This window comes from Rattus rattus, chromosome 3 (assembly GCF_011064425.1).
Source record: "Rattus rattus isolate New Zealand chromosome 3, Rrattus_CSIRO_v1, whole genome shotgun sequence".
Taxonomy (NCBI): domain Eukaryota; kingdom Metazoa; phylum Chordata; class Mammalia; order Rodentia; family Muridae; genus Rattus; species Rattus rattus.
In genome coordinates this window covers 113,502,861-113,521,669 of record NC_046156.1, presented here as the reverse complement: position 1 = coordinate 113,521,669, position 18,809 = coordinate 113,502,861, and the positions used below count along the sequence as shown (strand labels likewise).

At 39.7% G+C, this 18,809-nt stretch overlaps 1 pseudogene; it reads right to left on the bottom strand.

The window, feature by feature from the left end:
* Positions 1–1,918: 1,918 nt before the first annotated feature.
* LOC116895511 lies at positions 1,919–3,520 on the bottom strand (annotated as a pseudogene).
* Positions 3,521–18,809: the final 15,289 nt, after the last annotated feature.

Sequence of the window (18,809 nt, the reverse complement as noted above, 5' to 3'; positions counted from 1 at the left end):
TGTGTGTGTGTGTGTGTGTGTGTGTGTGTGTGTGTGTGTATGTTTCTCTTCTTTTAGTTTTTCTGTGAGATGATTAAATTCTTATATTTTCATGGGTATAGTTACCTTTCTTGTGTTGGAGTTTTTCTTTTAATATCCTCTGTAGGGCTGGATTAGTAGAAAGATATTGTTTTAATTTGATTTTATCATGGAATAGTTCAGTTTCTCCATCTATGATGATTGAGAATTTTGCTGGATAGAGTAGTCTAGAATGATATCTCTTATCTCTTAGGGTCTGCAAGACATCTGTCCAGGATCTTCTGGCTTTTAGGGTACCTCTTGAGAAGATAGGTATAATTCTGATAAATCTGCCTTTATATATTACTTGGCCTTTTCCCCTTGAAGCTTTTAATATTTATTTTTTGTTCTGTTCATTTCACATTTTAATTTTATGTGGAAGGAGAATTTTCTTTTCTGGTCTAATCTTTATGATATCCTTTAAGCTTCTTGTATGTTTGTAACTATCTTTTTCTTTAGATTAGAGAAGTTTTCTTCTATGATTTTGTTGAAGATGTTTTCTGACCCTTTGAATCCTCACCCTCTTCTATTCCTATGATCCTTAGGTTTGGTATTTTCATTTTATCTCATATTTCCTGGATGTTTTGATTTAGGAACTTTTAACATTTGGGTATTTTCTTTGGTCAATGTATCCATTTCTTCTATGGTATCTTCTATACCCAAGAGTCTCTCTTCTATCTCTTGTATTCTGTTGGTGATTATTGTTCCTGTAGTTCCTATTATCTTTCCTAGGTTTTCCATCTCCAGGGTTACTTCCATTTGTGTTTTCTTTACTGCTCCTTGTCTTAGTTAGTGTTTTACTGCTGTGAACAGACACTATGACCAAGCCAACTTTTATAAGAACAACATTTAATTAGGGTTAGCTTACAGGTTCAAAGGTTCAATCCATTACCATCAAGGCAGGAGCATGGCAGTGTCCAGGTAGGCATGGTATGGGAGGAGGTGAGACTTCTACATCTTTATCTGAAGGCTACTAGAAGACTGGCTTCCAGGCAGCTAGGATAACAGTCTTAAAGCCCATGCTCACAGTGACACACTTCCTCCAAAAAGGTCATACCTACTCCAACAAGGATACACCTCCTAATAGTACCACTCCCTGGCTCAAGCATACTTAAACCACCATACTTCTATTTCCATTTTTAGGTCTTGGACTATTTTATTAATTTCATTTACCTGTTTGCTTATATTTTTCTGTATTTCTTTAAGGGACTTGTTTCCTTTTTAAGGAATTCTACCTGTTTTACTGTGTTTTCCTCTATTTCTTTAAGGGAATTATTTATAACCTCTTTAAAAGCCTCTATCATCTTCAAGAGATGGTATTTAAAGTCACCATCTTGCTCTTCATGTGTGTTAGGATACATTGTATACATACTTGCCATATTGTATTGACTTCTGCTGGCTATGTTCTTTTTTTATAATTAAAGCATGTATTTCTCCATTGATAAACAACAGTGTAATGCATTGGACAAGTGGGGTATGGAAAAATGGTACAGTTCGTATGCAGCATTTGTGGATCTCCTCTTCCCACCAGTCCTGTGGCTCTGCTCTGATACCCTTTACGACCTTCATGCATCCAGATGGCATGACGACAGACACCAAAAACCACCCCAAGCCACATGGTGCCATCTACATGCATCCTACCTTACTTTACCTGTTATTCCAATACAGTTTCAAACCATTTGCTGGAATATGGATACACAAAACTGAAGTAGTTACGATTAGAACTATTTAAAGCCTTCAGAAACTTTCCAAATGTACTTGTGAAGTAGTCTTCCTACCCTCACCAAAAATCCAAACAAGACCACCTTTGCTCCGTAAGTCTGTCAGACTTGGTGGCTGCTCAGGGTTTTAGTCTGCCTTCTTATTCTTCCTCTTCCTCATCATCATCTTCATCATGACAGTGTGTGATCTCCTGAGAGCCAGTAGGAAGAGGTTAGGGGGGGTTGTTCTCACTAATAAGCTGGTCACTTATAGTCAGTGTCTTTGAAATCCACTGACATGAGGTTACAGGTGACAAGAGGGGAATCCATCTCATTAATATCCATGTGTGTATGTTCCACTGTTGGTTTATACCAACAGTAGCATCAGGACATGGGCAGCTCTGAAGAGGCAGCTGAATGGGTAGTACAGCAGACTGATGAATGACACTGCATAGAGATCAGAGTAAAGCATCCCTTGGCTGGCGAAGAGTATCTACCAGGAGCCACTATGAAACAGGCTTCCCATCATCCCATAGCACATGTCCATGTCATGAGTTACTTTCTTAATCTGTCTCTGGGTAAAACTAATGTCTAGGTGCAATGTTCATTATTTCTGCTATCCGGGTGTTTGTAGAGTCCAGCCAAGAATACATTCAACCTTTGACGTTCTTCAAAAAGTGAATTCTTGTCATTCCAGACTCCTGTGCAAGTTCAGAAATCACCAAGAAAGTTCTCCACCTTTGCCATTTCTTTGACTTCAAAATGTCTCCAAAACTGTGGTCTCCAATATACAAAATGTCTTTGCCCTTAGCTCCCAAAAGTTCACAGATTATATCGGATGAACCTGCTGAGTATATGATGCCATGCTGCAGGGGTGCTGTGTAGGTACCAATTTTCAGCTTTCCAGGTTTAGTGTCCACCTGATGTAGTGCCTTCTCTAGAAAAAGAGTGGTTTCTGAGTATCCACCAAAATCAGATCAAAGTAAGACTGCCATGGCCAAAAGGAGTTTCCAGGCTTGGGGCCATGTTTCCACAAGGTAAGTCATGATTTTATCTCTGAATTTATAGTCACTGTTAGTGGCAAGAAACACTTTGCCTAATTCCTTCACTCATCTCAGAAGCAATAGCAACTTGCCATCATTGACTAAATACTTCTGAAGATTTTCAACTGTCTTTTCCTTAAGAGAATGCTTGTAATAGATCCAGTCCACTATGTCTCTTACATCCTGGAATATACTCCAATAGGACAGGAAGAGGTCCCCATCTTTAAATCCTGTGTCACAACTGGTATATCTAGGACAATAAATAAAAATTCTACTAGGCAGGCCAATAGGTAGGTCTCTGGAAGATTGAACAGTGTGTTCAGAATATAAAACCATTCAGTATCATCTTGTTGGATAAATTTATTTGGATACTACTCTCTAGTTTCTGGTCCTCTTATGAAGTTAAATCCATTTGCACAAACCAAGAGGTTTCCATAGGCATCAACTTTCAAAGGATTTCCATAGAGTGTGTCAAAGACAAGGCCTCTGGTAGGGAATGTAGAATCACATGCAAAGCTGAGCATCTCCTGAGGACAGCAAGGGTATAACCCATATCAAAACCAAAACACTTTATTTTTTTCTATGGCTAAACCTGTTGACAAACACCCACTGATAGACTTCGCACTGATACTTTCTCAAGACATTCTTATCCATGTTAGCAGGCACATCTGCTGCATTCTGTAAGCGATCTCTCCAGGAGGTCATCATTTTATTTGTATAATGAATTTAGCACCACCACCCAGCAGCAATCCTAGCATGCAACTTGTTGATTATATTCTCCTGCCTGCTTTTTGCCATCTAATTGTCTCTGTGTTGGTTGGCCTGAGTGCCTATGCTGAAGCATGCCTTCAAGGAGGCAAGTGGAGCTGTGTGTCTTGTTTGAAGTGGCCTTCTGTTTGTGTGTGTCAGTTTAGAGATGGCCTCTTGGGATGTAGGCAGACTGTAGCATGGGGTGTTGCACATGCTATTCCAGGACCACAACTAATGTAGGCATGTACTGGAAGTCCGCCCTGGCTGGACAGAGCCCATGGCTGCTAGGCTTTCTGGGATCCCTATAGGTGAAAGGATTGGTATAGGAGAGTAGAAGTATCTCACCTGTGCATGTCAGGTTAGAGCCAGATTGCTGGGGGGAGAGCGGGCAAAGCTGTGAGGTTGGGTACTGTGTGCATTGCTCTGACTAGAGCATAAATTTAAATCTTGTATGCCAAAACTCTAGACTATAGAGAGACAATATTTTTCTCTAGGAGGTTCCATGGATGATAAATATTTGGGGATTTACAGACCATGAAGTCTCTATTGTCATTAAACTATGAATGAATGTAACTGCATTCTACTACAAGTTTATTTACAGAAAGGGTGGCGGGCTTACTTTAGTTTGCTGAACTCTGTCCTAGGTAACTAGGACAGATCTATAAATCTAGTTCAGAGCATGCAGCACCTTTTTCTGGCCACTGTGGTTGCTGCATTCACACATATATACCCACACACAGACACACATATGTACATATCATTAAAAGAACACACACAGGCTGAGTGTGAGTGGTGATGTAGAGGCAGACGCAGCTGGATCCCTGGGGCTTGCTGGTCAGCTGACCTAGCTGTCAGTGAATTTCAGGTCACTGAGAGACCTTGTCTCAAGAAAGAATAAAAATAGTAGAAAATGCTTAGAATAACACCTAAGATTGACCTCTGCCTCCATAGTGATAACACTACCCACATGTGCATGTACACACAGAGATTCTGTGTCTGTCTATATGTGTGTCTCTCTGTGTCTTTCTGTCTCTCTATCTCTGTATGTGTCTCATCTCTGTCTCTGTCTCTCTGTCTGCCTGTCTGTCTGTCTCTCTCTCTGTCTCTCTCTCTGTCTCTCTCTCTCTCTCTCTCACACACACACACACACACACACACACCAAGAGAGAGAGAGAGACAGAGACAGAGACAGAGGCAGACACACACACACACAGAGAGAGAGAGAGAGAGAGAGAGAGAGAGAGAGAGAGAGAACCTCTTGTGACTTTCTAAGGGCACCACCCCCATCAGATCAGAGCCCTACCACTACCACTCATGACCCCAATTCACTGTGGTCATCTCTTAACAAACTCTAAATAAAGTTGCAGGAAGCCTTAGACTTCCACATAAGAACTGGGACTATTATTACACTATTTACTACTAACTTGTTTGCTCAAAAACTTCATCATATTCAAAACTTTCTTCCTGGGCTTTATCATTGGTTATACAGTAATTATTTGGACATTTGTCACAAAAGGAGAAAGGACATATAAAACCTTAGAACAAAGAAACCTCTCCTGCCCCCCTCCACCTCCTGAGCTTTGCCTTTGCATCCAAGCACTGCAGGAGACACGCAGGGACCAACTGATAGATTACTCTCTGTCTGTCCCATGCAACTGCAGCATTGTGGTGTCATAAACTTGTCAAAGAAAAGCCTAACACATCGCAGCAAACACATTCTCTGTTGACAGTGAGCTGATATTTAGTTCCAAAGTTCTTGCAATTATTGTGGTTCTCCTGATGCTAAATGAGTCTCCCAAGGGTTTCAAAAATTCTATTCATCAGCATAAAACCTGGCTGGGGTGGCTTTTTTCCTTTTCTTTCTGTTTTCCTTCTTATTTTTTCATAGGGTTTCATTGTAAGACTTAACAATTGTGTGACTTTAATCAAACAGATTGTTTGGAAAGGTTTTCCCAATGGGATTTTCTTCTGAACTCTTTCAAGATGACAGCCAGCTGGAACCTATTGATGGTTTCTGTGTCTCGAAAACAGGGAGGGGACAAACTGGACGTGAACGAGAGAGATGGAACATCAGACCCCCAGCTTTCACCAAATGTAATTATATTCTGTAGTGGCAGTCACAAATCAATATAAAACCGCTCACACAGGTTAGCAGGATGGCTCAATAGGTAGGATGTGTGCTGTTCTTGCAAAGTTGGGCTTCAGAGTTCAACTGAGTCAGCTCACAATCCTCCATAACTAATTCAAGGCAAGGGGATCCTACACTCTTCTCAGCATCTTTAGACACTGCATTCAGATGGACACACAGACACACATACATAATTGTATAAAAAAATTTAAAAATGAAAATTTGAAATAAATTTTTAAAAGCTAGAGTACAGACAATTTTTTGAAGCCACTCTTGAGACAGCAAAGTTTAGAGGAAGCTGAGATGTGACTTTTATGGATTTATGACAGGTTAGAACCCCTTTTGACTTAATGACAAATTGTTTCTCAAAGCAGAGTATTTTAATCTGTCACCTTTGAAAATACTCCCTAAGACATTTGATACCACAGTATTCCACCCACTGCAAACTGGTGCCATTTCACAGAAGTACCAACAATGTTTGCATTTCACTAAACATATCTGAGAGTTCTGAAACACAATCTTGAATTATTACCCTCTCACTGCAAGACATTTATGGGTCAGGGGTTTGGCTTGATTTGGACCATTTCAATTATTTCTTGATATTAAGGTTATGTGATAACAGACTAGCTTGATAACACCTCTTCGTCTACCCATGGAAAGAAAGGGAGTGCTAGATAGGATGGGATGTGTTTTAGGCTGACCTCTTATAGTCAAAGTCAGAACAAAAGTGTCAATGAGGCCACTGAGATGGCTTATTGGTTAAAGGTGTCAAGCCTAACTCTGTAAGATCAATCCTCAGGACAGACATGGTGGAAAGAGAGAAACAACTTACCCATTTTGTCCACCAACACCCCCCCAACCCATACACTACATGTCCTACATGTGTGCATATACCAAGACATATTTATACACATATGAACTGATAAAAAAGAAAACTCCCATATACATCAACCAATTCTTTACCTACAAAAACATGTTTAAAATGGATGGCTATCTTCAATTGCTTCTGAGAATTTTGTTGATTTCCCATCTTCATAACCATTTCTCCCTTTCCCACTTTAGTGATAGTTCCTGATGTCTAGCCCACACTGATGTCTTTACCCCATCACTACCTTTTTATTTTCCCAGGTCATCTGCTTCCTACACTGTTGAGATCTTCAAACAGTACTTTTCCTTCTGAGCTTTGTCTATGTGGGATCATGTACCCTGAAATATCATCATTACTATAATCCCTTACCCTGCAGTCTCATTGTTACCACAATCCCTCCCTCCAACAATGGTTCCTTAGATAACCCCTCTTTACATAACACCTTAATTCCTATTCTCTTCAATGTATCTTTTAGTGCCATCTGCTGAAACACATACAAAAACATGTATGCAGAAACATGTATACACAAACATATACACACAAACATAGACATAAACATATATACACATATAACCTCTTTTCTCCAATTCAAAACAATTCTGGTTGCTGTATCTACAAAAGACACAATAATCAGCACCAGGGCCTCTGCATATATATCACAGCTTTTAACTTAATATTTTATAGCCTCTTGACTGTGAGAAGCAGTGGGTCTCTGAATCTTGTACCTGCTCTTGGGACTCTTTTCATCCCGTTCAGTTGCCATGTCCAACTTCAATATATGATAGCTTTTCCTTCATCTTATTATATTTTATTTCTCCAAAAACAACCTAACAAACTCATTGAAAATAACATTGTAATTTCTCTCTCCAGTTCTCCATTTTCAGGCCAATATAAATTCCTGTGTTGCCCAAATGCAATAGGTCATAAGTTGTCACAAAAGTACAATTTTTCAACTTAAACATTGTTTAACTGGTCTTTGTGCTATTAACCATCTGTGATGGCACTCAGCAATTGCTTTGGAATTCTGTTATATCCATTCTCCTTTCCTTGAGACCTTTGAAGAAAAAATTCCTTAATTGCATAGTTAGTCTTTATATGCTCACTAGTTACAGTTTATATTTCTCTAGCTACATGTATCATCGTACTTTGAGATAACAAAGGACAGAAATATATCAGGTCTTTGCTAAGGAAAGTTTATGTTCAGATATAATTTTACAAATATATATTGTCTTTTATAGGTAGAGTGTTTTCATTGTTCATGTTTTAACTAGAAAGATGGCTTTATTTATTTACCTTCTTTCCATTGATGTGTGGCTGTATGTGTCTATGTGTATGAGTGTGCAGGTCTGTGCTGGGTCCTATGAAGGGTTATGGAAGAAAGCATTAGATCTCTTAGAGTTGGAGTTACAATCTTTTGAGATGTAGCACTGATGCTGAGAATTGAACTAGAAATAGTGTTTTATCACAGAAATAGAAAAATAAATGATAAACCTATCCTAAAATTGAGCTTTTACATTAAGCCTTTTATAAATCTTCCACTCACATGTACCTTGTGTCGACTATACACTGAAATGGTGATGTGATTTCATTAGTTAGGAATGATTCTTTCACATCAGACTCTGTGACAGTAGTGGTTTCAATGAGAACTGTCCCCATAGTCTCTGGCATCTGAACATTTAGTCCCTAGAAGATAGCAATGTTTTAGGATGTTTAAGAGGTGTGACCCTTTGGAGGAAGTTTGTCATGGAAGGCAAGCTTTGAGAGCTTAAAGCCTTGCCCTTGTTCCAATTTATTCTCTCTACTTTTTGCTTACAGTTAGAACTGTGAACTCTCAACTTCCTGCTTCTATGGCTATGCCTGCTGCTTGCTTGCCTACATGATGGACTTTTATCCATTTACAACTGTAAACTCAAATAACCTATCTTATAATTAATGTTGGTCATGGTGCTATGTCATGGCAATAACACAGTAACTGTGGTAGTTTCAATGAAAATTGTCCCCATAGTCTCAGACATCTTAATATTTGGTTCCCAATTGATAGCACTGACTGGGGAGGTTTAGGAGGTGTGAACTTGCTGGAGAAAGTTTGTCACTGGGGGCAGGCAGTCCTGTCCACCAAGGCTAGTCAGGAAAAATAAAATCAGCTGGAACAAAAGACCATCTATTCTGCTCCTTGTTAAGAGTCCTCAGAGCAGCAATATGGAAACCATTCAAATAATACACTTCTTTTACTTGCACAGAGCCTGCACTCATTTAGTTATGGTATGGGTTTTGGATGCTGGAGGCCAAAGACCAAAGATTATGACAGAATTGCTTCAGAGATGTCTTCATAGTTCCTCTCCCAGTAAAGACAAAGAGACTAGAGGGTGCTTAGGAGCCACATGGGATGGTGTAGGTTCAGACATGGATATATTATATGTGAATAGGCATTTCCATTTGATGTGGAGCAATTGCTCATATGTGAAAACACTTGTTTTAAGATAGATTATTCAGTACTGCCCTTATCTGTAAATGAAAAGCATCTCTTTTGCTCCCTGTGGTATTTTGGAATTTTAGACTGTTTAGAAGCAAATGCAGTGTTTGCCTGCTTCTGTGCATGCACAGCAAAGGCCTATAGGTGCCAGCTACTCTCAGCAGAAGGCCTCTTCTCAGCAAACTGCATCACTACCTCTCACTGAGCTGACATTGTGACAACAAAACCAAACCACATCAGCCATGGCATGGGCTAGTAACACAGAAAGGTGCAGAACCAAATGCAGCCAAATGACACTAAGGTCCCTAAGCCAGCCTCTGCTCCAATAAATAACATACTTCATGAGATCTGCTTCTAGTTTCCAGGCCGCTGAAGTGCACAGAGCACATGTCTCTTTAATTAAAAGATTCTGAGGGAGGGACGGACTTTCTAGAATTATTATTATTTTAACCAGTCAAATTCACAAAGGAAGTGCTTTGTCTCTTGCTTCTTAACTGACAGATACTCAGTCAACTCCATAGCATTCTGAGCTGAGTACCCAACTATGGCCTGCACTGACCCAAGTTTCTCTTCATTTTTCTCTTCGGCTCATGGACTTCTGGACAGCACAGTGCTCATTAGAAACCCCTCCCAAGGGGTTGGGGATTTAGCTCAGTGGTTAGAGCGCTTGCCTAGGAAGCACAAGGCCCTGGGTTCGGTCCCCAGCTCCGAAAAAAAGAACCAAAAAAAAAAAAAAAGAAACCCCTCCCAAGGCTGGACAGGAAAAATAAAATGTGCTGGGACAGAAGACCATTTATTCTGCTCCTTGTTAAGGGTCCTTGGAGCAGGGATATGGAAACCATTCATTACACTGAGGCTTTTGGACTAAGAGTAGACGTCAATTATCCGCGCATCTCTGGCTCCCAATGCCATGGACAATTGAGAGCTGCACTCACTACTGAACATCCCTGCCACAGCAATCTGCTTACCTCTGGCTTGATTTACTTCTGCTCTTCCCACCCCCCAAGAATATAATACCACCTTCTAAATTCCACATTTTGTGAACATCAAGTCAGAAACTTTCTCAAAAATTGTTTCACACTAGGAAGTCTAAACAACTCTGGCGTGCGCTCTAGACTTGCCAGGCTGGTTGAAAATAAAAAACATAATAATAAGCAAAACCCAAGTCGTGCATCTCAGGTAGATTCTATGTGGCACTTAGTTTTTCACACGGAGCATATTAAATGATAGTTTGCAGAGAAGAAGGAAAATTAAGCCTGTTAGATCTTATAAATTTAATAAGCTTCAACTACTTAGATTGTGATGTGATATTTTGAGACTATTAAATTGGATTATTTTTCCTTTGTTATATATGAGATATATTGAGTTTTAATTTTAATTTCAAACATGAGGAATTCAAAGTCAGTGAGATGAAACTGAAACCTTATCTGGAGAGGAGACTGGAGTTTTCTACACACAAATATTAGACCATTATGCTCCTTCATGATGTTTTAATTACGGAGAATAAAAGAGATTTGAAAGGAATCTAGAGTGGTTTATAAAGAGAGCAAAAGTTCACTTGGAGAAAGGAAAAATGTGTTTCTACAAACATAAAAGACATGGATCTAAAACTCCACAGTTACTGAGTAGAGGGTAGTGAGCTAACATAAGATCCATGTAAGCCTGGCCAGCCCCATATGCTGTCATCCCTCATAATACTGAACAAAGACAAAAAAAGAAAAAGAATTAAGACTTGAAATAAACTGCAGAGTTAATCTGTTCACCCATTCAAAAATTATGACCTTAAAATCTAAACACTGAGACTAAAACACACTATTTTCCATGTCCACATAAAGATTCAGGGAAATAATAGTGAAACAAAAAGTGTTTTCACATTGAATCACAAACTCAAATATCAACAACTCTTGAATCATAAGGTGTGTGGGGGTCCAGGGGAGGGGTTTACTGAAACTACTTAACCTTCCTGCAAAAGATTTCTACTATTCCTTCCAAGGTTCATAGCAACAAATTCTAATGTAATAAAAGTTACTTCAACTGACAAAAATGTATAAGAAAACAGGTCCTTTTACAGTCGCCATTGTTTCATTCTAATGTCAATAGGTATCGATAACTAGTAGCTGGGGTGGTCAACAGTAAGGATTCTCTCACAGTCCTGTATCACCAAAAGTCCCAGCTCTGAGATCCAAGTGTTAGGAACTGAGATATAGCAGAAGATGCCACCTCAAGATATGTCACTTGGATGTTCAGATTATTTTGAGCTGAAGGTACTTTAAAAAGGTACAGACACAAGAAGAGCTCGCTGTCATTTGCCTAAAACCAAAGCAATAAGTCTGTGCATGTGTTCCTCCTCAGTCACAAAGGAAATCACGGAAGTTATCCTCACAAACAGCCCTATACCCCTCAACCAAAGAAGGTACGAGGAGAATCCATGTAACATCATTCTAACTAGCTCTTCTCCTCATTCATTTCCCTCTAATTTTTACCTTTCCAAAATTTGTCACCTGTGGCAGTTGTGTTTCTCATCATTGTGGCAAAATTCCTGACAGGGGCAGCTTGAAGGGAGAAAAGATACGAGAGGCAAGTCGGTCCAGTACAACAGGGAAGAGTGAGGCCATGATGGTAAGATCACGTGGCAGCAGGGTCCTTATGTGACAGATGAGGGAGAAGAAAACAGAAGATCCAAACCAGAGTGTTCAAATGAGAAATATCCCCATGTCCATGGGCATTTGAAAACTTTGTCCCCAGAGTGTGGCACTTTGTGAAGTGGTTCAGGAGGAAGTATGCCACTGATGCCTTCTGCCACCATGCCTGTCACTTACTGCCATGATTCCCTGATGTCTTCGTTAGCATTTCTACTGTTTCAAAGAAACACTATGCCCAAAAACAAGCTAGGAAGGAAAGGATTTATTTGTCTTAGATGTTCACATTGTAGCCCATCACTGAAGGAGGTCAGGACAGGAACTCAAAACATGGCAGGAAACTGGAGGCAGGCTATGGAGGGGTATTATTTACTCACTCATACTTCCTCCTGCTAGAATGTACTGACTTGCTCATTATGGCTTGCTCAGTCTGCTTTCTTATAGAACCCAGAACCACCAGCACAAGGACAACAGCATTCACAATGGGCTGCTGCCCCCCCACCCCGCCCTCATCAATCATTAAGAAATTACATTACCCTACAGATGGTCTTATGGAAGTATTTGCTCCTTCAAATCTCCCTCCTTTCACATTAGTTTAGCTTGTATCAATTTGACATAAAACTATTTTGATTTTAAAAGCAAGTGGCTAAGCACTCCTGTAACCAAGGTAATAAACACTTCCATAAAGAAATCTTAGCTTTTTGAGTTTTCTCTTAATCCATGACAAGAAAAATTAATCTAGTATATCCTAACACAACTACCTGACATATTTTATCCAAACAAACCTGAAGAGCTAGAATAAAGCAATCAGTCTGACTTGGACTTAGGCACCCAATTGTTAGTAAGCTTGATTTAACATTGAAAAATGTACACACATGCACACACTTGCAGCATATATATAAATTATATATAATTTATATAATGTATTATATATAAATTATGTATCTATATTTATTATATATTTATATATAACATATTTCATCAAATATGTAGTTATATATTTATATAATTATAGCCCATATTTGTAGCTGTAGTTAAGTTTAACTCATTAGAGGTCTTTGTTTAAAAGGCTCAGTAGCAATGATTAGGACCAGCTTCTAAGACATATACCACTTGTGATTAAGAATATGAGAGATATCTAATCAGACAATAGAGCCTCTACTTCAGGAGATAATGTCATGGAGACAGAAATACATATTGCCCAAAATCAAAAGCTCACAACTCATTACCAATATTTCAGGTACAAACATCTGCAGTAGGTAGACTAACTTTGGTAAAAAGATTTTACAATATTAGTAGACATGTGTAGTTTCCATTACTATTTCATTTTTTAAGCACTCAAAAAGCTGAGAATAAAATCTGACTGATCTCCACAGGGTAAGTCCTTCCATACCATTGGTATAAATTCAATGAACCACACATTTTATGCTGAATTCTGCATGTTATTTTAAGTGTAATCATCCAAATTTCTAATATTCCCTCTTCCCTCATGTTCCTTCTAGACCCAGAGAGCCAAGCCACTGGTCACTGCCCAGGAATTAATGTATACTTTATGCCATTTCCCTTCATCAAAACGTTAATGCCCAAATTAGCTGCTTAGAAACTTGTTCTCTTAAAGGATCTTCCTTCACCAACATCTTTCAAGGACCTCCCAGAATGGAGCTCACAAAGCGCCAGCAGACCACTTCCAGCAAGTATCAACATGTGCATCTGCCTGGCCAAGAGTCAGACCTAGGGCTTCTCTTCCTTTGAAAGCTCAGAGGTAGATGTTATTACAACAATGGAAGATGGTGTAAAATGTGGGCCATCTGCTTGTATATTTCACACCTTCAGACATCCTTGAGCGTGTGTAACCTTACCATTTAATGGGTCTGATAATACGGTCACATAATAACTTGGTGTCCTCAACTCAAACATTTCATTGCCTTTAAGAGTGATAATTCTTCTACACCAGCATGTCTTTGTTCAGGAACCTGAACAATTGGCATTATGGCAGCCATATTCAGATGTGCTGGGGATGTACATGATGTGTTCATCTATACCTGCTGCCGTCATCAGAAACCATAGGGGCAATATTCAACCCACACAGCTATCTCACACCACTCTCTGAATTTGGTTTTAATTCCGTTATTTCTTTAGGTCCCATTCAAAACTTTGACGCTTCCAAAGCACTGGTCCAAATGATTTATGCAGGCTCTGGTACTTAGTCAATATTGACCTACTTCACAGCAGGGAGAAATCTCATGTCGGATCCCTGACCATGATCTGAAAAGCCAAAACTGGAAGTTACTCTGGTTGCTTTGATAAGGCATATGTATGTATGCTAGATGGTAGAATAAATGCTACAGTAATACTCAGGGGATACAATATCGATGAACTATCCAGACAGCTCTTTATCTTGGACATGGGAGTACATGTTTTCCAAGTTAAAGAAACTTGTTATAGAGGTTATTCACCACTTAAGAACTTAGCACTGCTCTCACAGAGAAATGAATGGCTTACAACTGACTTTGATTTCAATTCCAAAAGATTCAGTACACTTTTCTAATTGCAATAGAGAAATGATTCCTGTAATAATCTATGGTTACTTAGCTATTCAGTTACATAGCTTTTCCATATAAAAAGTCAAGCAATTGCTTATAGGCTACCCATCCTTCAGTGTGTGTCAATTATCTCTGACAGACACAGTCCCTTGGTTACTGTCATGGTCTTAGAGTCCATTGTGGTATTTTTATCCACCTGATCCCTTACTTTTAGACTACAATTATCCTCAGCCATTATTTTGTGCTTAGATCCACAGACATGCATGTTATCATCATGCCATGGTCTATAAGACACAGCTTCAAAAAGCCATTATAGTCATTTTTTTGCTCTAGTATCTTCAAAGTTAGTTCCCATGATTCTTCTCCTAGATCCCCCATAACACCTTAGCTAGGTCGATCATATTTTGGTCAACTATTCACAATTTAAGCCATGGTAAGATGCCACTAATTGACCCCAGCAAAGAGAATCAATGAGAAGAGTCAGTGACATAGATGGAAAAGGAAACTGTCCATCATTCTACATGTTACCTAACATGTGCCCTATGAAGCTTGTCTCTAGGCAAGAAGACCTCTCTGTTGTTGTTGTTGTTGTTGTTGCTGCTGCTGCTGCTGCTGCTGCTGCGGTGGTGGTGGTGGTTGTTGTGTTTTTATTGAAAACTATTTTTCATTTGACTGTGTTTTTCCCCTTTCTCAAATTTGACCCTGATCTTCGTCTACCTCCCTATTCTAACAAAGAGATGGGAAGGAGAGGATGAGGGCCACGGAGAGAAAAGGGAAAGAGAGAGGGTGGAAAGAGGCAGAGAATCAGGAAGAGACAGAGAAAAAGAGCAAGAGAGAGGGAGGAAAGGGGACCGACTTCAGGCCCAGAAGTATTAGGTAAAATTAAGTCATAAAATTTCCAAACCCAGACATTCGGATGTGCTGACCCCAGATCATGAAGCTCTACAGATTCCCCATAAGAGTCCTTTCCTAAGTGAAGGAACAATTCCAGCCCTCTTAATTCATATCGTCACAATTTATAGTACAATCTTGGCCCTGTTCCTTAGCATAATCTGTTTCCTTGCTTCTAGAAAAATAAATGTCTTTAAAGGGCACACTGGAGAACTTGTGACTTTCTTAATCGTATCTGAAGACAATATTTGGATGACCTGAGCCCATGAGTCCTTCCCTTCAGGACTTACAACAATCCACTTACACAGCACTATTAGCAATGTCTACACAGAGGTCAAGTAGACAGTGAGGAATCAGCAGGAGCTGCTCCTTCTGGTGTGTGCCTCTTTCCAGTCCACCACAGGGATCAGTGTCAAACTTGTGATACCATGTACTATCAAACCTTGTTCTCACTTCACATCTTCAAGTCTCTTCTTTGCTGCTGCCTGGTAGATCAGAGACCTTAAGGAGGCTCCAAACCTAGAGTTTTACGTCTCAACGACTTTCTAACATTTGGTTTGTCCAAGAGCTGAGGCTGACTTCTGAACTGGAATAAAAGTGATTTATGCAGCAGAAGATCTTAGAAATGATCATCTTCCAACTCTGTAGGATGACTAAACATTGAGTCTTTGTGTGTTGTACACTGTTTTAATTATTACTATATATGTGTTATATGTCATATAATACATTATTTATTATTATATACATATTTGTCAACTTGACTCCAGCTTTGGAACTGGGGTAATGGCTGAATTGTTCTGAAAGGCAGTTATATATGTGACTACAAAATCAATAGAGGAAAACAAATTACAGTTCATCTTCAATAATTCCATCAAGAAATTTCTCTCTTAATAATAGCACAAATAACAGAGAAGGGTGTTTGTGTTTTTGTATCTCAAGACTGGAATACACAGTCTCATCCATTGCATTGGGTATCTGCAAACATCTTATCCTAGGTCTCCCTTAAGTGACACTGTTTAGTTTACAGAAGACAGCAAGGATTCCCTCTATTAAACAACTCCACAGTCTTACCATCAACAATGGTAACACTGACATAAGTCAGTTCATCAAGCCAATGTTAAACAATGTCTCCTCTGAGTATTGTACCAGATTTCTAACTAATCAGGCAAGTCCACTTAGGGGTCCAATGCATTTTCCTTACAGGGACCTTTCCTTTCATCTGTTGCAGACAAGAAATTACCACCTCTACTATTTCCCTTACTCGAATCAGGGCAGTAGCAGGTGGGATTGGGGGGGGGATAGTAAAAAAGAATTACCATGCAAAGTTTTCAAATCCCCTTCACCCACCATTTTGCTTATTACTTAAAATAACTTGCAGACTTCATCTTGTTAGGAATCATTTCTAGAATCAGTCTTTCTCAGCGCTGATACTAGCCATTTGAATTACTAAGTATATTTCTATCTTGAAGGAATATGAAAACTAGATAGATGAGCTGTACTAACTTTACAACAGAGATCCTTTCAGACTATCACGAGCACAAATATTTCCATGAATCTCATTGTCCTCCCCACCTAAGAGATGAGGAAACAAAGTTAAGAAACTAGAAGGTAATGTTTCTGGGAATTCTTGCTCTTAATTATGCTACTGGGTTGCACAGAAAATATTTTAAAAGTCTTTGCTGAGCTAATGGAGTGTGAAAGTCGAGACATAGGTCAAGTCAGAAGGGCAAGGCTAGGGAAGCCCTGTGGAGCAATTTGAACTCAATCCAGCCTCCAGTTGGGAAAATCCAATCACAGCTTCTCAAAGAATTGCAGCCAGACTGGGTCTTGCTACCTTGACCTCCAACTCTGTCTATAAAGCTCAACCTGGTCACAAGGCATGCATAGAAAACACATGCACACTTCACACTCATCAAAAATTCCAGTTGCGTAAGGCAAAACCAGACAGACTCTAAAACAGTGCAGAAGCCATCCTTCTACCCATCTGCCAATTGCTCTGCATGTTCCCAGTTTAGAGACAAGACACCTTCAGCCCTTACCTCTCAATCCTACATCCCTGCCTCACAGACTAAACACACTGATTGCCAAGCAAAACAAACATCTTTACTGACAACCTAGTTCTGCCTGGATAATTCTTTCCTCTAGAAAAAATAATAGAGTACAAAAGCCCATTCTGTCCCCAGAGGAATTCCTTCCTCCTCTGATTCTTGTGAAAGAGAGAACAGGATCCTATGTAAAATCAGCTGGCTGCACTCCTGACTGGGGAATTTCACAAGGGTCTCTGCATGGCCTAAATTTGGGAAGAAGAAAAACCTTGAACTGAGAACCAAAATCAAAGCAGAAAGCCTGCTTCAACTCCACATTGATCTGTCTTTCAAAAGAACTGTTAGAGAGTGCACATTCCTGTAGCCGTCCTCTCCCGTCATGTGGATCCGAAATTGCTAACAGATACCTAAAACTCCAGGTTTGATCTCATGTCTTGTGCAGCTTTGCTTTTAGCTGCATGCAAATTCCACACTAGAGCTGCCTGTGAAGCTCTAACAAGCTCCCTTCAGAGGCAAGTCTCTAGCTCCCAACTGCCTGCATTGATGAGGAACACAGGCTTCAAATCATAACCTCAAAAGAAGTTCTTACAGCAGTACGATCCCATAATGGGTTTCTAGAACAATCCACCGCTGGGGTTTAATATATCTGAAGAAATTAATCTAGGAAGAGAAATTGGAGGGTCTTGACAGGAGGAGAGAAAGGAGCCTAAGTTCAGGCTGTCTTTGGTATTTGCTGGTACAGAATGGTGAGGGATGCCTAATTCTGGCTGTTATAGAACACATGGGTCTCATTCCAGAGATGATTGTGAGCCTTGCTCTCTGGGACAAAGCTAAGCTGCCCTTTATAGCCTCAGGATCCCTGATGTATCACTAAGCCCAGATGCGATGCTCATCTTCAGGACCAACTTAACAGGATTTGGAGTCACCAAGGAGACCCAGGGGTATGCATTTGTGATGGTGCTTCCAGAGAGGTTTAGCTAAAGAAAGAAGAAAGGTCCACTCTGAATGTGGGCAGCACTGGCCTTCTAACTGGGATGCTGAAGTGAATTGACATGTGGAAGCCAGCTGAGCACCTGTATTCTCCAGTCTCCTGTCCTGATTCTGAACGCAATGAGTCCAGCAGCTTCATGCTTAGCTCAACATAAAGGATTGTATCCCCTCACACATAGAGCTAAAATAAATCCTTCACTGGTCCAGTGTTAGATCATATCAACAAGTAACTAAAACTGTGTAAATACTCCAGACCCAGGGGTGAAGGTGTTTGAAGACAGTAAATTTTCTGCTTAAAAAGAAATTTAGAAGAAAACACCTTTCTAGTTCTTTTCTATCATTTGTTTTCCATTTTTGTTATTTTTTTAATTTAACGCATTCCTTTCTGAAGTGGTAAATTGTTAATCTGCTCTAAACTCCTCCAAGGGTGGATGCCTCCTCTACACCCGTCCAATTGTTTTGGGATCACAAATGAAACACACACACACACACACACACACACACACACACACACACACACACACACACACGCACACACACACACACACACACATACACACAGAGACTTATTTTTAATATGCCCTAAGCAGCTCAATGGCTGAGCCATTCCCTAACTCCACATGGTTAACACTCTCCCCTCCCATATTCCTGAGTTAATAGTTACTAAATCTGTATTTCATCT